Consider the following 26,704-nt stretch of genomic DNA (forward strand, 5'->3'; position numbering starts at 1 on the left):
GATATCCGGTTGAACCTTGTGGTGGTATCATTTGATATCTGGCGACTCTGAGCAATATAATTTCGATATCGAAAGAAAGAAGGGCAACCTTATTGATTGCCCTATTTATAGCAGGTAAAAAAGGCAACACCATGCTAATGACAGAGGAAAATACATTCCAATATGCAACATTACATTAAGCAGAAGCATGTTAGAACAGGCCAATCAAATCAACTATCTAGGAAACACAGTAACATTTTATGTCACAAGAAGTACTGAAACCCAAGAAAGGATTGGACAAACCAAAAATAATTTTGCAAAACTAAACAAGATTTTTAGAAAGCAGCTTGATTCTTGAAATGAGATTCCATATATTAAAATGTTATGTCTGGCCCGGAATTAATTATGGATGCAGTGCCTTGGGAAAGAGGAAGGAGAGAAAATCAACAGCTTTGATATGTGGCTGAGAAAGAACCTAAGGGTACGCTGGGTGGAGAATCAACGAAGAAGTACTGAATCATGGCTGGAAGAACAAGAGCACTTTTAAGTAATATCAGAAGATTTGATTTGATTTGATTTATTGTCACATGTACCGAAGTACAGTGAAAAGTATTTTTCTGCGGCCGAGGGAACGTACACAGTAGACAAAGAATAATCAACAGAGAACATTGACAAATGATACATCGACAAACAGTGATTGGCTACAGTCGGAACAAGGGGCCAAACAAAGCAATTGATAAATTGACTGCTTCAGATATGTTATCCATGCAGAAGGATTGCAATGCCTAATCATCACTGGAAGGATTAACGGAAGAAGAGCAAGAGGCAAAAAGCGAAGGAAGCAGCTGGACAATATTAAAGACTGGCTTAACCAGAACTCCAAGAACAAGAGCATCCACTGTTACGATGATTGAAAAGTTTGGAAGACTATGGTCGCCTATGCAACCCCGCAGGGCACTTAGATGACGACTACCTAGGATATACGGCACGGATATAGGCCAGTTGTCCGAACCAGTCCGTGCTGGTGTTTATTCCCCACTGCAGTCGACCTCTTTGTTCTTCCAGTCTAACATTTTACCAATTTACTTTGCTTAGCTCTCAGATTATTCTTAGAGTTCAATGGAGCCCAATATTATTGTCAATGCTGAAGAATAAACTTTCATAGTGGCTAATTTTAAGAGTTGGAAATAAGCTCTAATTATGATTGATATGGCTGTTTTTTGTGGGAGGTTATGTTAATATCTAAATCATTGGAAGGATGACTTTGACTGCTACTGATTACAGATGCATACTGCAAAAAGATTGCTGCAAGGGAAAGAAAGGAAGTGCTTTACTGTTGCAGCATTCGTTAACACGAGCAGCTGTTAAGACGAAATGTTTCTGGCCAAGAACATATTGTAATATGAATATTTGATATTTTCAATAACGCCGATGCAGAAAGGAATGGGATCAAAAGGGAACCCTCTGGAGATCTGCCACTAAGATCAAGTGTGGGTAAACTGATAGCCAGTTTGCTGCGAAGTTTCTTCAGGTTTCCAAGAAAAGAATTTGAATTAGTAAATCCTTCAAGATTAGTGAGTTTTAATGTGGCTGATGAATTTGGATATTTCATGATATAGCCATTGCTGTCTTGACAATATAAGAAAGATGGAGTTGCATTTATATTGGACCTTTTGCATTTTAGAGCCATGTGAATACTTGTTAACATGCAAGACTGAATTTTCATATGGGTTCAGGAAAATTTGATCTGTGCAATTTAGTGGCTCACAAAATGCACACTTGATCCATGTGTGAGACTTTGAGAGATTTTTGTCTTCTCACACACTTGGGCACGCATTTTGCAAACCCAAATGGAGTGCAGGTGAGGAGGCAGGCCGGTTAGTTGGTTCTCCATTCACCAACACAGCAACCCAGCTCCCAACATTGCTTCAAGGCCTGCTAAACCTCACCCCTCACCCTCCTCACTCCCCACACACACCATGGCATGGCACTTCATATTCCCTGATGGCATCCGCGCCCCCTCAGATTTTCCCCTGCCATTTCATGCGGCCTATGCTGCCAAATGTCCCCCTCACGTTCCATGCCACCCAATGCTCCCTCACATTCCCTGTGCCACCATTGCCATCCCACATTCCCCTATACTCCTGTGCCATCTAATGTCATTTCACATTCCCCCATGCCACCTCACATTCCCCAAGATACCCCAAGCCAGCTCTATACCCCCACGTATCCTCTATTGTGTTATGGATCCGGACCAGAACCCCAATCTGTTATGGGATTCCGGATGAGAACCCAACTTTTGACTTTGGAAAATTGTGAGAAATGTTATTGTGCCGCAGGAGTGATAACACTGACCAGCAGACAGTCCTTATCATAAAACAAACTTTAATTTAAACACAGAATTAAACACATCAGCAACAAGGAAACAAGTTATAACATCTTGCATTCTGACCCTGCCTCTATTGTAAAATCACCATAATCCCAGATGACCATAGCCTGCTTTCTGCTTTTAGAGAGAGAGAGCTGACTGGCGGTGATTAAGGATCACCACACCTCAGGCGAGGGGCAAAGTTGAGAAGGCAGGGCCTTCATGAATAGCCTCAGCCGATACGAGAATTGAACCCGCATTCTGTTGGCCTCGCTCTGCATCACAAACCAGCTGTCCAGTTAACTGAGCTTTTAGAACCAAACTAAACCATATCTGTCCAGCCTGGTGTTTCAGAAGCAATTGCCAAACCTGGCCCCTCCCATTAGCTATGGCATCTGTCATCCAAAAGCACGCATATCCTTGTGTCTTGTTCCAAATGGTTACATTGCCCCTGCAAAAATCAATGATTCTCTCTTTGTAACCACAGAAAAGTACTAATTACAAACTTTAAAATTTGAAAGTTTCCCACATTCCTCACAATAGTCACTCACTTAGTATGCAGGAGCTGGTTTAGCTCAGTTGTTAGACAGTTTCTTCACGATGCAGAGCGAGGCCAACAGCATGGGTTCAATGGTCATCTGGGACTATGGTGACTTTCCTTTTATATCCACTATATACAGTTCTCAGGAGCATCGTAATCGGAATTGGTTCAAAATCGTTGGAAAAAAATGAAACCTCTAATAATCTAAGAAAATCCTGCATTCGCACTCAATGTCCTTCATACTGAATCAGAAAACCCAAAGAAAAAAAGTAGTAATCCTTTAAATGCCTTTTAGGTTCGTATATTATCAGGATCCCAGACCAGACCAGACCAGTGGCGAGGATACTGGATCGAAACCCCAATACTTTGTTTCTTTTGTAAGACTCTGCAAAAGAATGAAACACTCCAGGAGTGATTGCATACAAAAATAGAGATTTGGTATTTTAAAACAAAACTTTATTATGAATACAATATTAAACTCTTTAACTGCACAAACAAAAAGAATAGCTTACAATTACTCCTCAAATACTACTGCTCAATTCCCCATTACACAACAAGAAAATAAACATACAGCTCTCAGTCTAGCTTAAAATCAGCACAGCATTGAGTAATACTTGCTTTACAAAACGGATTTGGACACCTGTTAGAACCCTGCAGACTTTGGCTGAATGTCTTCAAATGGCTGTTTCAACTGGGTTGTTTCAACCTCTTGACTTCAGACAAGACTGCTCTACTTTAACTGGTATTACTCTTTTCTAACCTATCATACTGGGAGAGAAAACTGCCTTTACTTGTGGTTAAAACAAGCATTGTCAGATCAACTCTTCTCCGAAGCTTTCTCACAAATCTCTCCCTGAATTTGTTAGCTCCACCCAGCAATGACATCATCTCCCCAAGCTGAGAACAAATTAACTTTCCAGACTGAAAGCACATTAACTTCCCAGACTGAAAGCACATTAACTTCCCAGAGACTTTCCCCAGTCAAACCACAGTGCATTAGCCCAGACTGAAAAACACATTCCTCTGGTCAATTTCACCTTCTGGCTGCTAAAAGTTCCCAGGCCCTGCAAAACAGAATCTTTTGAAGCATAACCACTGCTGTAACCCCAGCCTTTTAACCCTTGAATTTCTCAATACTTAGAATCCAATATTCTGAAAATCTTTCAGTAATCACAAAATTAGCATGAAGCCACATTAAAAAAACATATTCTGTTACTATAGGCTTGTAAAAGCTTCAATAGTTCTATGATCAATAAGACCACCTACTGAGCTGAAGCTTTTGTAATCCAGTGAAGCATTCGTAATGGAACAGCTGTTGTAACAAAAGCTTCCAGCTCCACTGACAACAGATTTCCATTCCAAAGTGAGTGCCTGTCGATCATTGAAGGGGGACCATTAAGTGCAGACCATTTTTTCTACTTTCAGAAGAAACTTATTTCAATACAGCCAGATATGTCAGTCCGATCAAATCAGATCATAAAAACGTGAGAGCAGAAGACTTCTTTTTACATTTTTAATACATGATGGCACTTTCTCCATTTGAAAAGTACTTTAATTTATGTGTACAATTACACAATGCTGGCTAATGTAAGGGTTAATTTATATTTGCAGATGGACCGCTATGATGAATCACTGCATTAAAAACACATCCACATTACATCATTACCTACCATAAAAAGATACAAAATAGGAGCTAGGGTAAACTATGTTTCCCCTTGAGCCTGCTCTGCCATTAAGTATGCTCATAGCAAGCCACCCCCAAGAGCTGCGAGCCCAATTAGGGAGTCGGGAGCTCAGCAACCTCAGCAGCACCATCACCGAGACAAACAGGAGATCTGGGGCGTACTGTGAGTTGGCGAGAAAATTATAGAGCTATATAAGAAGCCTCTCTGGTGAAGCTATTGGGGCTGCGGAAGCTCCCTATCCTGTCCCCTCTTTGCTGAAACCCCCTCATTGGGCTGCTGCTCGGACCGACTCCATTTAGACCATAAGACCATATGATAGAGGAGAAGAATTAGGCCACTCGGCCCATCGAGTCTACTGCGCCATTCAATCATGGCTGATATTTTTCTCATCCCCATTCTCCTGCCTTCTCCTCATATCCCTTGATCCCCTTATTAATCAAGAACCTATCTATCTCTGTCTTAAAGACACACAGTGATTTGGTCTCCACAGCCTTCCACAGATTCACCACCCTCTGGCTGAAGAAATCCCTCCTCATATCTGTTTTAAAGGATCGTCCCTTTAGTCTGAGATCGTGTCCTCTGGTTCTAGTTTTTCCTACAAGTGGAAACATCCTCGCCACATGCACTCTATCCAGGCCTCGCAGTATTCTGAAAGTTTAAATAAGATCCCCCCTCATCCTTCTAAACTCCAACGAGTACAGACGCAGAGTCCTCAACCGTTCCTCATGCGACAATTCCAAGGATCATTCTTGTGAACCTCCTATGGGCCCTTTCCAAGGCCAGCACATCCTTCCTTCGATACGGAGGTCAAAACTGCTCACAATTCTCCAAATAGGGTCTGACCAGAGCCTTATACAGCCTCAGAAGTACATCTCTGGTTTTGTATTCTAGCCCTCTCGACATAAATGCTAACATCGCATTTACCTTCCTAACTGCCGACTCAATCTGGACTTTGTGAAAAGTTATGGTCCCAGCACAGACCCCTGAAGTACACCTCTCGTCACCAGCTGCCATCCTGAAAAATACACCTTTATCCCCACTCTCTGCCTTCTGCCAGTCAGCCAATCCTCTATCGATGCCAGGATCTTACCCTTAACACCATGGGCTCTTAACTTATATAGCAGCCTCCTATGCGGCCCCTTGTCAAAAGCCTTCTGGAAATCTAAATAAATCAGGTCCACTGGTTCTCCTTTGTCTAACTTCCTTGTTACTTCCTCAAAGAACTGGCAACTTCCTCAAACAACAGAGTGTCAATCTGCCATCAGCCAATCCGAATGCATTGGTAAATGTCCATAATTTGCTGTCCACTAATTGTCCCCTGCCCGTAAAATACCCCCAGGGTAGGACCCTGATTAACAGATCTCCAACTTCCTATCCTGGGACCAATAAAATCCCATCCAAGGAAATAGTATCTAACCTTCTCACCTGCTCTCACTCCTTTGAAAAACTGTATATTACTGAGTGACTGAATGTATCTAATGGAGTCATCCTTGGAATCCTTTACACTTAACTAATTAAAAACATTTAGCAAGTAATTAGTATGCTAGATCATGCAAATTAATGACTAACTATGGTAGTTGTCATTCAACAATGCAGAACTGCAACTCATCTAATCACGACAACCAAACTACACACATCACCATAAATGCCCACAACATACTAATGTTGAAAAGCAGGTTTTGATTTTTATAGGCAAATGATTACATTGTAGAAAGTATATTAGCTACCATTGTCATATAATTAATGGGGTCAACATTTTAGATAGAAAAATGCATTGGCAATGCCTTAAATAAATGTTGGCATAGTGCTCTGAACAGAATTCATGCTGTGACAGCCTAAATACCTGGTACTGTGATGCGCAGTATGTTTTGTGTAGGAATCTTTGCATTATTGTTAAATGCTATGTATTCCAGCACTGGCAGTCTGTCACCTTTCCAGCAAAATAAGAAAACAAATTATGCATTGCAATAGCAATTAATCTCCCTTATTGTGCCACACAGTAACAGAACACTGAAAAATGAAATGCATTGTTTAATAACACAAATTTTCTGAATATAATGTGGAATGCTAATCCTGCCGTGATAAAGAATTGGTTTTCCATACTTCTGAATGTTTAGACAAAATAAACAACATGTTTTTAAATCACTGGTCAGCTACACTAGATTGGTTGCACGTAATGAGCTCTCACCAAAGTCCTCAGAGCGTCAATGTCTTCATTGTTTATTAATGAATAAAAATGTATGTGGCACAAATGATTTGCATTGAAAAATGACTTGTATAATTCCTCCTGCAAAAACAAATTAATTTACAAATAGGAAGTCTGTTTTTGTGTTTTTTTTGTGTTGTGTTTTTTTTTACTCAAATGGAATATAACTGTTAAATAATGTACTTTTTCCCTCATTGTGTTCCAAGATGTTTAGAAATTCAGAACCTGTCAATCTGCAAAACAATAGACTAAGTGCATTATGGTAAAATACCTTTTATGGGAAGGCAGTAGCGTAGTGGCATTATCACTCGCCTAGTAAACCAGAGACCCAAAGTCGTGCTCTGAGATCCCAGGTTCAAATCCCGCCACAGCAGATGGTGAAATTTGAATTCAATAAAAATCTGGAATTAAAATCATGCTAACCATTGTTCGTTGTTGCAGAAACCATCTGGTTCACTAATGTTCTTTAGGACTAATGTCCTTTGGGGAAGGAAATCTGCCATCCCTCCCTGATCTGGCCTTCATGTGACTCCAGATCCAAAGCAATGTGGTTGACTCTTGACTGCCTCCTCAAGACCAATTAGGGATGGGCAATAAATGCTGGCACAGCCGGCAATGCCCGCGTCCTATGAACAAATATTTTTTAAATCAGGAGCTGTGTATAAAGTGCATTTTGTTCTGTTGAGATTTTGCTATTCTTTCACAAGTCTGGTGAAGTTTCTGTATGGAACTGACCGTGCCCTTGACAAAGATTTATGAGATCTTTGGTAAAGTTGAAAAATTACATCTAAATTTTCTGCTTATTAATGATGTGTCTGATTACTTCATGAATTTGCAGCTGTTGGTAGAATATTACATCCCACTTTAATCTAGGAAGATGAAGTGATTTACTCTGCTGCTGAAGTAAATTGCTTATTATTTACAATTTTCATGTTTCATTGGCATCCTTCCGTCTATGTAAGATGATGGCATGCAGCAAATCAAATCTGTTGGAAGATGGACAGCTTCATATGGTGTACTTTTGCTGATAGCTTAAGAGACCTACATGTGAGAGGCAGGTTCTGGCACAAGTACTGCATATGAAGTGGTTATCAAGTGTTGTGGGTTACTGTTTTTACCATTGGCACCTGTTGTCAAGCCGCTGTAGCCACTGATCATGGTGGTGGTGCTTGCCACAATTGATGTCACCATTTTCCTCTATTGTCTGCTAATGACCAACAAAGTTACCTCTGCTTTATGAGCTACAATGTGTTTGGCAAATTTGTCTTAGAGAGGACGGGCATTCGTGATTTTGATTTTGAGTTGCCGAGAATGCACCGCAAACATCGAAGATGAAAGTTGTTGGGTTTCCTTTCCTGATATTTGTAGGTTGTTTGTGTTTCATAGCCATATAACAAGGTGCTGAGAACACAGTCCTCAACACCACCATCTTGGTCCTATGAGTCAACATGACATTATTCCATGCAAGTTTCATGATATGGCCAAAGGTGGTAGCTGCTGTCCCTGTATGTGTATTGACTTCTGCCTCAAGGGATAGATTGTTGTCAGCATGGATCTAAGCAAGCAGAATTTGTTAACCACTTCCCTCAGCGTATTAAGTAGAGTGATCAAGGCCGGAGATATGTAATAACAGTAATACTGGCATTAGAATTATCATTGATGATTTAGAACTTTCTTACTGCTGTTCGAGTCTCCCCTTTTCCCTATCATCCATACAAATACTTCAATGCGTGAACCAATCCCTCTTGCAAATTACAGATCAGACTGGGAACAGTTCAGAAGCATTTAGTGGCTGATTAAACTGCTGCAAAACTTGCATTATTAACCTTTGTTCAGCTGTCAGTGTTTGCCAAAATGTGGAGCTAATATGTCATGATGAATGGGATAATGTGGCTACTCACTACAAAATAACAGTAACAATGGAACGGGATAAAGCCAAGCGCAGGATAAGGGGGAAACCAAGGGTTCTTTTTGGGATCCAAAGCATAACATTCAGATTAGACCATAGTAACATTATTGGAACTTGGTTTGTATATTTAAAGAGGGCCCCTCGGCTTCGAGCAGGTATCCTTGACACCTTCAAATTCCAGGTGGCCAGATTGAAGTGAGCAAAGAATAATAATCTTTATTAGTGTCACAAGTAGGCTTACATTAACACTGCAATGAAGTTACGATGAAAATCACTAGTCACCAACTCTGACATCTGGTTGGATACTGTTATGGGCCAGAGTTTAGAGAACCCCAAAGTGTAACATGGAGTTCACCTGACCCACAACTTTTAATAGATTGTGGTCTGGGGAGCACACTGCCCACTCTGCAGGTGTGGTACAGCAGAAATGGAAAAGTATTTTTTAAAGCAAACCAATGTTTATTCTATGAACTCAAGTTAACCTTTTTAAAACATACAGTGAACATCTTAGCAACCATCAATTCAAATACAACCCCCCAAAGATTACAACACTAAGTATTCCTTTAAGCTTTCCTTTTAACATCCATATGACTTAAAAACAAAACCTTTAACAGAAGCACATCAGGTTAAAGTCACTACTGAAAACATTTATAATTCTGAATTCACCAAATGATCAAAAGATAGTCTTTTGATGGCAGAGAGAACAGCAGTACACCTGCTTGGTCTGGCTTCAGCTCCAACACTGAAAACGAAACTAAAACACAGCCTGCAGCAAACAGCCTAAAAGGAAAGTAAAAAGCTGACAGACAGCCCAGCTCCTCCCACTCTCTGATAGCACTGCAGTAATAAACACCCATTAAAGGTACTCTCACTACAGATATTTATATGCACACCCATTTATAAACACCAATTTCTTAAAGGTACTCTCACACGACACCTCCCCCCAAGAAAGGAAATAAACCATCAACGTCAAGATGGTTTCATTTTTCACCTTTTCACCATCATTTAAGAAATGCACACAGTAAATATACTTTATCGTTTTTTAAAAAAACAACACGCTAACAGGTATAATAATATAGTCCATTTTTTTCTTCTTCCTCCAACTGAAATCCTTCTCGATTGACAGTCTCTTTGAACAAGAAGGTCTCTGCACGATCCGTCCATTTCTCTATGCCTCGGCATTTCTCTTTAAAGTCAGATACTTTAGTTCAATCTGATCACAGAGTCCCTTGTAATTCTCCAACACAGGAGCATTGGTTATCACAGTTTCAGGCAGCCAAATGCCTGTTGAAGGTCCGCTGTCCATTGAAATTTTCGATGTTTCTTCAGCAACTCCATCAGTAGAGCAATCATACTACAAAACTTTTGCACAAATGTTCGATCAAATCCACTCATGCCAAGAAATCGCATTATTTCCCTTTGTCTCGAGGGTATTGAAAACTCCTCAATAACTGGTGGTTTCACATCCCGTGTGACCATTTGACCCTGTCCGATTGTATGGCCAAGGAAAGTGACTTGGGATTTTCCAAATTCACTTTTGGCTAGGTTTATCACCAAACCCACGTCCTGAAGTCGATCGAATAACTCCATCAGATGTTTTAAATGTTCATTCCATGTTTGGCTAAAAATTACCAGATTGTCAATGTATACCGCACAATTGGGTAATCCTGAAACAACTATTAGTTAACCGTTGAAATGTGGCTGGGGCGTTTTTCATGCCAAATGGCATAACTTTGAATTGGTATATACCATCTGGAGTCACAAAAGCTGAAATCTCCTTCGCCCTTTCGGATAAAGGTACCTGCCAGTAACCTTTAAGGAAATCCAGTTAAGAAATAAAAGCTGATTGTCCCACTTTCTCAATGCAATCCTCCAAACGTGGGATAGGATAAGAGTCCATTCTTGTAACTGCTTTAACCTTTCTACAGTCCACACACAACCGTTGTGTACTGTCTGGTTTAGGTAACATCACTATGGGTGAGCTCCATTGGCTGCAACCCCCTTCAATTATGCAATTTTTAAGCATACTCTCAATCTCTTTGTTAACCTTTGCCAATTTTAAAGGGTTACGTCTATATGGATGTTGTTTGATTGGAACAGCATTTCCAACATCTACATCATGTATAGTCATTTAAGTACTTCCCAATTTATCTCTACAAACTTGCCCACGTGATGTCATTTACTCTTTCAGGTCAGTTTGTTTTTCCTCTGGAAGGTAACTCAACAATTTATCCCAATTTTTAAGAACATCCTCGTTTTCCAATTTAATTTGAGGTATGTCAAATTCCAAGTCATCTGGATTTGTTTTGTCACTTTGAGTTAGAATCATTAAAACCTCCTTTTTCTCTCCTTCCCTTTCAAAGTACCTTTTAAGCATATTCACATGACACACTCCTAGATAGAAATCTGGCGTTTTTACCACATAATTCACCTCACTTAATTTCCACAAAACCTTGCTTTTAAAGGTTCACCTATCACTGGTAACAACACTAACACTCTATCTCCACTGGAAAAACTATGAAATTTGGATTTCTTGTCCACTACCCGTTTCATCACATTTTGTGCAACTTTCACATGTTGTCTAGCCAATTCACCTGTTCTATTTAATTGTTTCCTAAAATTTGACACGTAATCCAATAATGTAATTTCCGATTTCTCACTCACCAATTTTTCCTTAATCAATTTAAGTGGTCCTCTTACCTCATGACCCAAAATTAGTTCAAAAGGACTAAATTTGGTTGACTCATTAGGTGCATCCCTAATTGCAAACAGTACGAATGGAATTCCTTTATCCCATTCCTCTGGATAATCGTGACAATAAGCCTTCAACATTGTCTTTAATGTCTGATGACACCTTTCTAATGCTCCCTGCGATTCTCGATGGTCCGCAGTTGATATAAATTATTTTATTCCTGAGCTATCCATAACTTCTTTGAATAACCTCGAGGTAAAATTTGATCCTTGATCCGATTGTATTTCTGTGGGTAGTCCATATCTAGTAAAGAATTTAAGTAACTCCTCCACAATCTTTTTAGCTGTAATATTACGTACTGGAATGGCGTCTGGAAACCTAGTAGACACATCCATTATCGTCAAAAGATATTGATTCCCAGTTTTCGTTTTAAGAAGCAGTCCTACACAATCAATTAGGACCCTTGTAAAAAGTTCCTCATATGCTGGAATGAGTTAAGGGGGCTGGTTTTATCACTGCTTGAGGTATCCCTATCACTTGACGTGTGTGACATGATTGACAAAATTTAACTACATCTTTATGTAGTCCAGGCCAATAAAAATGTTTCTGGATTTTAGCTTGAGTTTTCCTTATTCCCAAATGACCTCCCACTGGTACCTCATGTGCAACTCACAACACCTCCTTTCTATACCCTACCGGCAATACGACTTGATGAAGTTCTGCCCACTTTTCATCTGCCTGCATATGTAAAGGTCTCCATTTTCTCATCAAGACATTACTTTTACGGTAATAACACTCTGGTATACAGGCAGATTCCTCTTCCGTGTATGCTTTCTGATACATCTGTTTTATTTCTACATCTTTTTGTTGTAACTCTGCCGATTTTCCTGAACTAAAAATATCCGCCTCATCCTCCACCTGTTCTTGTTCTTTTTCAACCACCTGATCAAAAATCGTTTCTGATAATTGCACTTCAACTTCATCTTCACTCTTTGAGATCTCCTCTTGTCTTAACCTGTGACTTTGCGACCTTGTTACTACACAATCCGGAAAAATCCCAGGATATTCGTCCTTCAACACTTCAGTTGTCTGATTTTCCACTGGCTTGTCCACCACAGTAGGCATCGCTCCCACCTGCGATCCAGCTATATCATTACCCAAGATGAACTGTGTTCCTGGACAAGATAGTTTCTCTATTACTCCTACTACCACTTCACCAGTCTTCACTGGACTTTCCAACCTTACCTTATATAATTGAACACTACTCCTCTCACCCTGAATTCCACATATTACCACCTTTTCTGGCAACATTCTTCCCAAACTACATAACTCCTCATCTCTTACCATTAAAGATTGACTAGCTCGTGTATCTCTTAAAATTGTGACTTCTTTACCTGCTCCTCCTGATACACATGAGTAAACTTTACCCACACAGGTAAATTCTTTAAAGAGATCTGGCACCTTACATAAGAACATAAGAACTAGGAGCAGGAGTAGGCCATCTGGCCCCTCGGGCCTGCTCCACCATTCAATGAGATCATGGCTGATCTTTTGTGGACTCAGCTCCACTTCCCGGCCCGAACACCATAACCCTTAATCCCTTTATTCTTCAAAAAACTATCTATCTTTATCTTAAAAACATTTAATGAAGGAGCCTCGACTGCTTCACTGGGCAAGGAATTCCATAGATTCACAACCCTTTGGGTGAAGAAGTTCCTCCTAAACTCAGTCCTAATTATTAATCTTCTTATTAATCACCTCTTGATCAGGCTGTACAATCTTTTGCACCTCCTTCGCTTCACTTGGGCTTTCCTTTACCACTTTAACAAACCCCACTGTCTTCTCTTTTACCACATCAGCCTTCCCAGTATTTTTCTTCAACCACCAACACTGTGACTTTACATGGCCTAGTTTATGACAGTGAAAACATTTGAAACTTTTCATTTCTTTTCCACCCTCCTGGATTTCTTTTTTAATCTGCGGTACACTCTCCTTATTATCTCCCATTAGATCACCTTTACCTTTACCACTTGAGTATTTCTCATGTCCCCAGTTTCTATTCCTTACAGGCTGTAACTGATGTCGGAAACCAAGCTTTGATTTGAACTAATTCATAATCATCTGCAATTTCTGCTGCTAATATCGCAGTTTTAAACCTCTGCTCTTCCACATGAGTTCTCACTACATCAGGAATTGACATTTTTTAAACTCCTCCAAATGTATAATTTCTCTGAGAGCATCATACTTTTGTCTGTAGGCTTCAGGCACTAGTTCATATGCACCTAAGTTGGATTTTTCACCTCCTCATACGACCCAGATACCTCCTCCGGTAGTGATGCAAACACTTCACTAGTCCTACCTAACAGCTTTGTTTGAATCAGTAATACCCATATGTCCTGTGGCCATTTCATTTGTTTAGCCACCTTCTCAAATGAAATGAAAAAGGCTTCGACCTCCTTCTCGTCAAACCTTGGCAATGCTTGGACATATTTCAATAGATCCCCACCAAGCCTTCGACTTTGACGTTCTTTCTCACTATCCTCATCACTATCCACCAACTGTGCATTCCCTTTACATCTGCGAATTTTAACTGACTGTCATGTTTCATGGCCGTTTTCTGAAGTTCAAACTCTCTCTCTTTATCTTTTTCCCTGATCTGTATCTCCCTTTCTCTTTCTTTTTGTTCTGCTAGGGCTATTCTTTCTGTTTTCCTTTCTTCTCTTTCTTTTTCCTCTCCTTCTCTTTCTCTTTCTTTTTCCTCTCTCTCTCTCAGTATTCAAGCTGCTTTAAGTCTTTCTCGTGTTCCATTTGTTTAATTTGTAACTGAATTTTTGCCATTTCCAATGAGTCAAACTGTATCTCGGGCAAGTTTAAATGCTTAGCCACCGCCATAATTCCCTCATCTTTTCGCATTTTGTCAGGTAATGTTAACTGCAATGTTTTTGACAAATCTAACAGTCTGCTTTTAGTCTCTGTCCGTACGGTACTGCATGTGACCGTCTCCACCCCCAAAAACTTTTGAGCCTCTGAAAGAGCCATTGTCCACAACACACTCCCCAATACCACACCTGAAAAGCAAACACAAAATGCTCACCCCTCACTGTCTTTAAGTTCACTAAGCCAATCCAATAGATAGACTGTTATTCCCCTCGGGCCCCTAATTTGTTATGGGCCAGGGTTTAGAGAACCCCAAAGTGTATCATGGAGTTCACCTGACCCACAACTTTTAATAGATTGTGGTATGGGGAGCACACGGCCCACTCTACAGGGTGGGACAGCAGAAATGGAAAAGTATTTTTTTTAAAGCAAAAGAATGTTTATTCTATGAACTCAAGTTAACCTTTTTAAAACATACAGTGAACATCTTAGCAACCATTAATTCAAATACATCCGCCAAAGACTACAACACTAAGTATTCCTTTAAGCTTTCCTTTTAACATCCATACGACTTAAAAACAAAACCTTTCACAGAAGCCCATCAGGTTAAACTCACTATTCAAAACATTTCTAATTCTGAATTCACCAAATGATAACGAGATCGTCTTTTGATGGCAGAGAGAACAGCAGTACACCTGCTTGGTCTGGATTCAGCTCCAACACTGAAAACGAAACTAAAACACACCCTGCAGCAAACACCCTAAAACGAAAGTAAAAGGCTGACAGACAGCCCAGCTCCACCCATTCTCTGACATCACTACAGTAATAAACACCCATTTCTTAAAGGTACTCTCACTACAGATATTTATATACATAGCCATTTATAAACACCCATTTCTTAAAGGTACTCTCACATGACAGTACACTGAGGGAGAATTCAGAATGTCTTTGTGACATGAAACAAAGGCAACTTTTTATGGCAAAGTGAATTTACTTGTTTTCTTTCTCCTTTAGTTGCCTTCTTAATCCCAATTCCTATCTTCACCCCCCCGTGTGACAGAAAGTGAGGTGTTCAGACCACACTTTAACTGTTACTACTAAGAGGGTGTCAAACGTAATTGATGCTCATAGCAGGCACAGATACATTCTGTCAACTTTTTCCTAAGATGGAGTACTTTTCTAGTGGATGGAACCTTACCCAGGCATGTCCAAAACTGACCAAGTTAATTAAACCAAGGTGTGCTTGTGCCACATTTACATTAGTCTATCACAAATTCAAAATTTCTACACAGCCAGGAAACCATGCCCAGTATAATCTTCCTCAGTGTCATGAGAATGTCATTTTAAGAAATGTTTGGCTGCTCATGTTACTGCAGTGATGTCAGAGTGTGGGTGGAGCTGAGCTGTGGCTCTGCTTTTTAGTTTCACTTTGAGAAAAGGTTGGGTGTTTCTGTGTTTTTTTTGGTTTTGTTTCAGTGTTGGAGTTGAAACCAGACAAAGCAGCTGTACTGTTGTTCTCTCTGTCATGAAAAGACTATCTCTTGATCATTTGGTGAATTAAGAATTATAAATGTTCTCAGTAGTGAATTTAAACCTGATGTGCTTCTGTTAAACGGTGTTTCTTTTGTCTTCTGACGTTGTTTGGGAATCTATTAAGGATTACTTAGTGTTGTATTCTTTGGGGGTTGTATTTGAATTAATGGCTACTAAGATGTTCACTATGTTTTAAAAAGGTTAACCTGAGTTCATAGAATACACATTGTTTTGCTTTAAAAAATACTTTTCATTTTCTGCTATACCACACCTGGAGAGTAGGCCGGGTGCTCCCCATACCACAATCTATTGAAAGTTGTGGGTACAACTTTGGGTTCTCTAAACCCGGGCCCTTAACCAGTTACATACAAAAACAAATACTTTTGTGTTAGAACCACACATGCCCAAACCAGGCATAGAATGTAGCCATCAAGCCTATCCCAAAAGGAAGTTGTTAGCATCTGCAGCTTGCAACTTGAAACAATTACATTAAGGGAAAAAAAAAATGATGACTTGGAAAGACAACAAACAGCAGTGAGGGGTAATCCTTTGAGAAAAGTCTTGTCAGTGCCACTATTGACTGAAACGAGTTACAAACGTCCTTTGGAATAAGCAAACATAATGTACGTTACTCATCGGAGTTAAATTTAACTTTGGTTGAGAGTGTAAATATTGATTTACCTGCCTGTTGTTCATCTCACCTAATTCTCACCCCTTAGGATCCTAGTCCAGCAATTAAACTGTGAATGATGCTATTCCAGAAACAGCTGGCAGTATAGACACGGGCCTGTGCCTGTTTGGAATTGTGGTGAAGAAAACTGTGCCCACCTAACGTTAGGAAGTTTGACCCTGCTTTAATTAAGAGGGTCACCATCATTATAGTATTTTAGATGAGCTCCAGTGCCTCAGAATGAAGGATTGCCCATTAGGAATGAGAAGTAACATTATGCTATAGGATTTAACAAGCATTACGAGGTCTGCATTAGAATCTTTGCTGCATAATAAAATCAGTGAAGGAAGAATATTTGTCTGGCCTCCAGGAGGTCAGGTAATTGCATAACTCTGGTAATTGCAGAAGCCGCAGCATATCTTGCCCCTCCCACCAACCACCTCAGACGTCTGCCACAGCCTGCGGCCAGGCTTTTCAGCACAAGATCTGTCCTCTTTAGTGGGACATCTTTAGTGGCGGCATGGGTTGGTACCTGGGACTTTGATGTTGTGACCATTTCAGAGACATGGATAGAGCAGGGACAGGAATGGTTGTTGCAGGTGCCGGGGTTTAGATATTTCAGTAAGCGCAGGGAAGGTGGTAAAAGATGGGGAGGGGTGGCATTGTTAGTCAAGGACAGTATTACGGTGGCAGAAAGGACGTTTGATGAGGACTCGTCTACTGAGGTAGTGTGGGCTGAGGTTAGAAACAGGAAAGGAAAGGTCACCCAGTTAGGGGTTTTCTATAGGCCTCCGAAAAGTTCCAGAGATGTAGAGGAAAGGATTGCAAAGATGATTCTGGATAGGAGCGAAAGCAACAGGGTAGTTGTTATGGGGGACTTTAACTTTCCAAATATTGACTGGAAACGTTATAGTTCGAGTACTTTAGATGGGTCCGTTTTTGTCCAATGTGTGCAGGAGGGTTTCCTGACACAGTATGTAGATAGGCCAGCGAGAGGCGAGGCCATATTGGATTTGGTACTGGGTAATGAACCAGGACAGATGTTAGATTTGGAGGTAGGTGGGCACTTTGGTGATAGTGACCACAATTCGATTACGTTTACTTTAGTGATGGAAAGGGATAGGTATATACCGCAGGGCAAGAGGTATATCTGGGAGAAAGGCAATTATGATGCGATGAGGCAAGACTTAGGATGCATCGGATGGAGAGGAAAACTGCAGGGGATGGGCACAATGGAAATATGGAGCTTGTTCAAGGAACAGCTACTGCGGTGTCCTTGATAAGTACCTGTCAGGAAGGGAGGAAGTGGTCGAGCAAGGGAACCGTGGTTTACTAAAGCAGTCGAAACACTTGTCAAGAGGAAGAAGGAGGCTTATGTAAAGATGAGACATGAAGGTTCAGTTAGGGTGCTCGAGAGTTACAAGTTAGCTAGGAAGGACCTAAAGAGAGAGCTAAGAAGAGCCAGGAGGGGACATGAGAAGTCTTTGGCAGGTAGGATCAAGGATAATCCTAAAGCTTTCTATAGATATGTCAGGGATAAACAAATGACTAGGGTAAGAGTAGGGCCAGTCAAGGACAGTAGTGGGAAGTTGTGCTTGGAGTCCGAGGAGATAGGAGAGGTGCTAAATGAATATTTTTCGTCAGTATTCACACAGGAAAAAGACAATGTTGTCGAGGAGAATACTGAGATTCAGGCTACTAGACTAGAAGGGCTTGAGGTTCATCAGGAGGAGGTGTTAGCAATTCTGGAAAGTGTGAAAAAAAATAAGTTCCCTGGGCTGGATGGGATTTATCCTAGGATTCTCTGGAAGGTAGGGAGGAGATTGCTGAGCCTTTGGCTTTGATCTTTAAGTCATCTTTGTCTACAGGAATAGTGCCAGAAGACTGGAGGATAGCAAATGTTGTCCCCTTGTTCAAGAAGGGGTGTATTGACAATCCCAGTAACAATAGACCAGTGAGCCTTACTTCTGTTGTGGGCAAAATCTTGGAAAGGTTTATAAGAGATAGGATGTATAATCACCTGGAAAGGAATAATTTGATTAGAGATAGTCAACACGGTTTTGTGAAGGGTAAGTCGTGCCTCACAAACCTTATTGAGTTCTTTGAGAAGGTGACCAAACAGGTGGATGAGGGTAAAGCAGTTGATGTGGTGTATATGGATTTCAGTAAAGCGTTTGATAAAGTTCCCCACGGTAGGCTACTGCAGAAAATACAGAGGCATGGGATTCCGGGTGATTTAGCAGTTTGGATCAGAAATTGGCTAGCTGGAAGAAGACAAAGGGTGGTGGTTGATGGGAAATGTTCAGACTGGAGTCCAGTTACTAGTGGTGTACCACAAGGATCTGATTTGGGGTCACTGCTGTTTGTCATTTTTATAAATGACCTGGAGGAGGGGGGTAGAAGGATGGATGAGTAAATTTGCAGATGACACTCAAGTCGGTGGAGTTGTGGACAGTGCGGAAGGATGTTACATGTTACAGAGGGACATAGATAAGCTGCAGCACTGGGTTGAGATGTGGCAAATGGAGTTTAATGCAGAAAAGTGTGAGGTGATTCATTTTGGAAGGAATAACAGGAAGACTAGGCTAATGGCAAGATTCTTGGCAGTGTGGATGAGCAGAGATCTCGGTGTCCATGTACATAGATCCCTGAAAGTTGCCACCCAGGTTGAGAGGGTTGTTAAGAAGGCGTACGGTGTGTTATTTAGCTTTTATTGGTAGAGGGATTGAGTTTCGGAGCCATGAGGTCAAGTTGCAGCTGTACAAATCTCTGGTGCGGCCGCATTTGGAGTATTGCGTGCAATTCTGGTCACCGCATTATCGGAAGGATGTGGAAGCATTGGAAAGGGTGCATAGATTTACCAGAATGTTGCCTGGTATGGAGGGAAGATCTTATGAGGAAAGGCTGAGGGACTTGAGGCTGTTTTCGTTAGCGAGAAGAAGGTTAAGAGGTGACTTAATAGAGGCATACATGATGATCAGAGGATTGGATAGGGTGGACAGTGAGAGCCTTCTTCCTTGGATGGTGATGTCTAGCACGAGGGGACATAGCTTTAAATTGAGGGGAGATAGATACAAGACAGATGTCAGAGGTAGGTTCTTTACTCAAGAGAGTAGTAAGGGTGTGGAATGCCCTGCCTGCAACAGTAGTGGACTCGCCAACACTAAGGGCATTCAAATGGTCATTGGATAGACATATGGACGATAAGGGAATAGTGTAGATGGGCTTTAGAGTGGTTTCACAGGTCGGCGTAACATCGAGGGCCGAAGGGCCTGTACTGCGCTGTAATGTTCTATGTTCTAAGAGCTCATGTCGGGACTTGGGTATCATGAGGTAAGAGCCCTTCAGTGCAGAGATAATTTTACTACAATACAGTAATCTGCTGGCTCATGACCTATGCCAGTGAACTAACATGTTGGAGAGGCACTAAAAGATGAGTTTAAGCATAGTTTGGGGACAGATGATGAAGTTGTTTTTGCCTGGCAGCCTGAATGGTTGGTTGATGTGTAGGTATCAAATTTGAGAGGAGGTTTCTTGCATGACAGTGCAGAGTACCCTTCGAATCAGATATTCAGTCCGCTTTCCTGTAGGTGATTTTCTCAGGCCAAAGGCAGATAGTAATGGATTTTCCTCCACGTTCTCTTCACACCACTGTTACGTATCTTGCAGCCGGTGATGATTTTTAGTCATTTGGAGCTTCTGTGATTAAGCCTGTATATTTTTTAAATGTGGCCTTATTTGGCTCTGGCAGTGTGGTGCTTGCATATCTATAAGTATGTAAATAATGTTCCATTTGCAGCAATTGGCTACTCTCCATCTGATGATTCAAACTACTTTCTTTTCCAAGAAACAAATATACAGGTAATTTCCAGCTTGCCTTGTGGGAGCTGTAAATGTTGGTCGAGAGGAAATGGTTTAAAAATAATATAAACAATGGGGGAGAAAAAACAAACCGCCAAAAATGAGTCAGGAATATGCTTTAAATTAATGCTACAAATGTTGATGCTGGATTCTTGGAAATTCTTTTGTGCCTTTTCCAACAACCCTTAATGTCTGTTGGGACAGATTTTTGCCCATATCCCCAATTGGAAAATTCAAATTAGGCTTAGTATATATTAAACCTTCCAACTATGAAGCTGTGCTAATTGGATTGAAAAAGGACTTTGTAAGGAATCTCATTGTGTTTGGGGATAGTTGGAAGTAATTCAACATTGCATGCTGAGTAATGTTTCTGCATAATTCTCCACAATGCACAAGACATCTGCAAACAACAATGTAACTCAGATGTAAGTGGAAAAAGTATACTTGTATCACATTAGGCTGTGCCACATTTTGGTGAAATACAAGAATCAGGTTATTTTACATTCTATTCTCACTCAGCAGAAAATAAGTATTTGATGTACTCCTTTTCAAATTTAAAGATGCACTTTTACTTTGCATTTGGAAATTCCAGTTTACTTATTACTCTTTTCTGATCTATTACGTTCGGAAAAAATAGCATTTGTATATCATTACATTAAGCATTTGCAAACACTAGTGGAACTGAAAATGTCCACCTAACAATGTTTATAGGTTCATGTTTAGTCATGTTAAGTTGGGTTGATTCATGTAGGATAATACAGTAAATATTTCCTCTGTAATTTAGCATGAGCATTTGCAAAATCGCAGTAATTAAGCAGCCTATGTCCACAACACCCAGGCTTGAGCTGATAAGTGGCAAGTGATGTTGGTGCCATGCAATGCCTCAACTGCTATTAGTTGGCTAATTGTCCTCCACTGTTCATTGTATGTAGCAGGACTGCAAAGCTTTAATCTGATCTGTTGGCTTTGGGATTGCTCAACTCTGTCTGCAGATTTCTTCTATGCAGCATGCATTGTAACTTCACCAGATCGGCACCTCACATCAGTTGTGCCTGGTACTTCTCCTGGCATGCTCTTCTACATCTTATTGAACCAGGGTTGGTCGCCTGGTTTGATGGTAGAAGGATGGATTTGATGGTGGAAGGATGGATGTGCCAGGCTATGGGGTGCAGATTGTGCAGGTAAAATTCTGCTGCTTCTGATGGCGCCAAGCACCTATAGATATCCAGTTTTGAACTCCTCGATCTGTTCTGAATCGTTTCTTTTTAATAATTCCAACAATATTCTTTTTCCCATCCAACCTATTACTAGTTTAGCCAGTACTGTCACAAAAGTGGCTCACGCACCAACTTGGATTGTATAAATGTAGCATGCACCCCCATCCCCCCACCTCCCATCCTCTGTCCATTCGTATTGGGCATAGTTAGTGGTCCAATAAGGAAAATGGAAAGCCACTCAGAAAATGGCTCAGAACACTTCTAATTTGTTTTTGGTGAGGCTAGAAGAATCAGGAACGCTCCTTGCCTGCCAAGAAAATATAATCCCAGGTAGTCATGATTTGTCTGCTGACACTCTAGGATCAACTCCACCTCCCCAAGTTCCAACTGTCAATTGGCTCAGCTTGAAAGCCAGTCGACTTGCCGCTCTCACAGAACTGACAAGTTGGCCTGAAATTCCCGCTTGACATCTGCAGGTCAAGAGCAAAAGTGCGACTCAGCCACTCAATTGACTTGGGGCCTCCAACCGTCAAGAATGAGCACACGCTGAACACAGACAGCCCAATGTCTGCACTTTCTACATCAAGAGCTAAAATGGGCCATCACGTATCGGTGGGTGGAAATAGATTTGCTGAGTGACTCGCGTTACTTCACACGACCATTTCAACACAAATATTCACCTATTCAGTAAAGACTGGAAACAGATTTACAACTCCAAGAGTGCATCAGTCTGTCTGCAGGAACATCTAGTGATCTCATTGCTAGATTACGGCTTCAAGATGCTGGAGCTGATTCACATTAACATATTGAAGTGGTGCATAAAGCGTTGACTGAAAACTGCTATTTTCATGCCAAGATGCTTCCATGTAAGCACTGCCGCTCATCTTTGGCAGTAGGAAAGGCATGCCAGCATGAAATTCAGAGAGGCAATTATTGCCAACAATCGATACTTGAATTTAGCTGTGAATGTTTGTACATTTAAAAATAAGAACAGAGTAAAACATGCAATTTTGAACTCTGTTTGAGATGATTTTGACAGGGAAGATATCGTAACTATACAGAGGAAATATTAATCTGTATAATAGTACTATAACTGCTGCCCAGAAGTCATGATTCATATACATACGGTCATGATCCCCAATAAGAACCCAACTATTTGCAATTTGTAACACTGTGAGGAAAGGTGACTGCACCACAGGAGTGAACACAGTCACCGATAGGCACAGTCACCACAGGAGTGAACAGTCACCAATAGGCACAGTCACCACAGGAGTGAACACAGTCACCGATAGGCACAATCACAACAAGAGTGAACAGTCACCAATAGGCACAGTCACCAATAGGCACAGTCACCACAGGAGTGAACACAGTCACCAATAGGCACAGCCACCACAGGAGTGAACACAGTCACCAATAGGCACAGTCACCACAGGAGTGAACAGTCACCAATAGGCACAGTCACCGCAGGAGTAGGCACAGTCATCACAGGAGTGAACACAGTCACCGATAGGCACAGTCACCACAGGAGTGAACACAGTCACCAATAGGCACAGTCACCACAGGCGTGAACAGTCACCAATAGGCACAGTCACCACAGGAGTGAACAGTCACCAATAGGCACAGTCACCACAGGAGTGAACACAGTCACCAATAGGCACAGTCACCACAGGAGTGAACAGTCACCGATAGGCACAGTCACCACAGGAGTGAACACAGTCATGGATAGGTACAGTCACCACAGGAGTGAACAGTCACCAATAGGCACAGTCACCACAGGAGTGAACACAGTCACCAATAGGCACAGTCACCACAGGAGTGAACAGTCACCAATAGGCACAGTCACCACAGGAGTGAACACAGTCACCAATAGGCACAGTCACCACAGGAGTGAAAAGTCACCAATAGGCACAGTCACCACAGGAGTGAACACAGTCACGGATAGGCACAGTCACCACAGGAGTGAACACAGTCACCGCAGGAGTGAACACAGTCACCGCAGGAGTGAACAGTCACCAATAGGCACAGTCACTACAGGAGTGAACAGTCACCAATAGGCACAGTCACCACAGGAGTGAACACAGTCACCAATAGGCACAGTCACCACAGGAGTGAACACAGTCACCAATAGGTATCTTTTATGTGATAACCAATTTTCATTTAAACACAAAATTAACCACATTAACAATAAAAAAAATGGCTACAGTTAACAGTTCTTAAATCAAAGAAGGAACTCTAATTTACTTCCGAATCTGCCACTAAATATTCCAATTAAGCAAACCAAAAGAGTTCCAATACGACTTATAAATAATGTACTCAGCCAATCATGTTTTACTTGCTTTTCTCTGTTCAGAGATCTTGGGAGAATCTTTCAGGAGCAAACTGAAAGATAACTGCAACCACAGACTGAACTGGCTCCTCCCCTTAATTACATCATCTGTACCCAAAGCATAAGGCATTCTTCTGTCTCCTTCCACAAGATATCCCATGACCTGTTTAACTAGGGCCAAATACAGTATCTCTTGTAAATGATCTATCCCCCAGGGACCGCCATACCAAAACAATATTTCATTTGCCGGCGATCTGTAAATATGTAAATGATTCTCAAATATAGCAACAGAACAGTCCCCCTGCAAAATCAAGGATTACCACATTTTTTACGACACCTTAATCACAGTTTTGCAGACATACTGGGCGAGATTCTCCGACCCCCCCCCGCTGGGTCAGAGAATCGCCGGGGGAGCGGCGTGAATCTCGCCCCCGCCGGTTCCGGAGAATTCGGCGGGGGCGGGAATCACCTCGCGCCGGTCGGCGGCCCCCGCCCGGCGATTCTCCGGCCAGCGATGAGCCGAAGTCCCCCTGCTGTAATGCCGCTCCCGCCGGCGTGAATTAAACCACCTCCCTTACTGGCGGGACCATGCGGGGCGATCTGGCCCCGGGGGGGTGGCCCCACGGTGGCCTGGCCCGCGATCGGGGCCCACCGATCCACGGGCGGCCATATGCCGTGGGGGCACTCTTTTACTACACATCGGCCGTGTAGGTCTCCACGATGGCCATCGCGTATGTGACCCCCCCCCCCATGCGCATGCACGGGGATGACGTCAGCAGCCGCTGACGCTCCCGCGCATGTGCGGACTTCCGCCGGTAGGCGGAGTCCCTTTGGCCCCGGCTGGCATGGCGCCAAAGGCCTTCCACGCCAGCCGGCGGGATGGCAACCACCCTGCGCGGGCCTAGCCCCTAAAGATGAGGGCTTGGCCCCTAAAGGTGCGGAGAAATCCACTTCTTTGGGGCAGCCCAACGCCGGAGTGGTTCACACCACTCCATCCCGCCGGGACCCCCCGCCCCGCCAGGTAGGGGAGAATCCCGCCCACTGTCTCTATGTATCTTACCCAGGTTCTGTAATAACATTACTGCAACAAATATAAAATATAACAATTTCTTGCATTCATCACAATACTGACACAACAATGACAATAATACAATCAGAGCTACATCACCAGGCCTTTCCTATTTTCCCTTTGTAATCAAGTCCCAAGCTCAACCCTAGGGTTTTGTGCAAAAGTAACAAGAGGACAGACATCCCAGCCCCCAAACTCCAAGGAGATTAACTATTTTCTGGATCTGTTAGAGAGTTGTAGTCTGAACTCACCTTCCATGTCTCCATGGTGTGTCATGATATTCAAACACACATCACAACACACACATCATGATAGACAGACAAATCAGCACACATGACACGACAGCCAATCACAGACAAGAGCAGACACAGTATAAGACAAGAAACACGACACCTGCTGGCCAGTCCATCTGGAGACAGGACGAGGCCAGGACCTCATTAACAAGACACTCACACTGTCACCACGTGCTGAGTACCAAGTCAAATGTGTAAATAACTAGTTGGAATAAAACTGCGTTGTACCAATCGCAACCATGTTGGTTCGTCTGTACCTCAGAGCACCCAACACCACATGGTGAATGTGAGGGGAAAAGAGAAAGTGTAAAACACAAAAAAAGGTCACAAATGTTCAGAGAGAAAAGATGAGACAGTGTGAAGAGGCCTACGAGCACCAGATATAATGAAAATTATGTGAAAGAAAGCCATAAAGGTAGAGAGAAATCGAAAAATTGTGAGATAATCATAGGGAAATTTGCACAATGAGAGAAGATATAGTAACTGAGATATAGGGTGGTATTTAATGGAGGCAATGGGGTCTCTGCAGCTGGCGGAGAGCTACAAAAGCCCTACATCACCTATTTAAGGAAGCCTACTGATCAAGGCTCAGCAGAGACTTGCGTCGAATCAAGGACCCCAGATGGAAACCCCACCTGCTGTTAGCTACCGCCCAATCAGAGGTTAGCAGCTCTTGGTATTCATCAGCTCCAAGAAGGTGTAGTGGCTGCTGACACCATTTCGGAGAGGCCTAAGATAAACTCTGAACCCTTGTCAACAAGTCGAGAAGGGAGTCACAGGTGATGGGGTGTGGCTCTCTACAGGCCCTGATTCTCTGATGCCAGGTCCCTCAATCAGGCAGGTACTGAGTGCCTAACATTGACCACCCCACCCCCCCTCAAAGCCAGTTGAGAGGTGCTAATGGTAACTGCATTATGAGTAGTTTTTTTTTCTTACCAGTGACAAAACTACATTATCAGAAATTGTATGTTTTAAAGCCACGCATAAACCCATTTATAGTTGGTCATTAGCTTTAGAGAAAATGATTTTTCTCCCATTTTCTGTGGAAAATATTGGGCTTTTAATGCCAATATCTGCTAATGAGCAGGGTTGGCCCGTGAACCTACTCTTGAATTTAGACTGCTCAAATCTTTTCACGCTGTCAGTAGCTAGAAGAGAATTTCACGCCATCATCCTTCTGGATTTGAATCTAGTCCCAACAATTTAAAGGCAGCGTGCAAACTCAATGTGATCACCTTAATCCGAGTTAATTACAGCCTCAGTTGTCTTTTTATTTCTTTTGTTAAATTATTTTCTTATCTATATACAGCTTTGAAAGAAAACAAATGACAAATTATTTCAAGTGCAAGCACCAATTTTATATAATTAACCTAAATTCCATAGGGATATTAATCAAAGCTGTTATTTTATCTCGCCGCATAAGGATTCCACTTTCCAAGTTACATGGATGGAGCTTGGTGTCTTCACTTCCAATTAAA

The sequence above is a fragment of the Scyliorhinus torazame genome, chromosome 17 (assembly GCF_047496885.1).
Source record: "Scyliorhinus torazame isolate Kashiwa2021f chromosome 17, sScyTor2.1, whole genome shotgun sequence".
Classification (NCBI taxonomy): domain Eukaryota; kingdom Metazoa; phylum Chordata; class Chondrichthyes; order Carcharhiniformes; family Scyliorhinidae; genus Scyliorhinus; species Scyliorhinus torazame.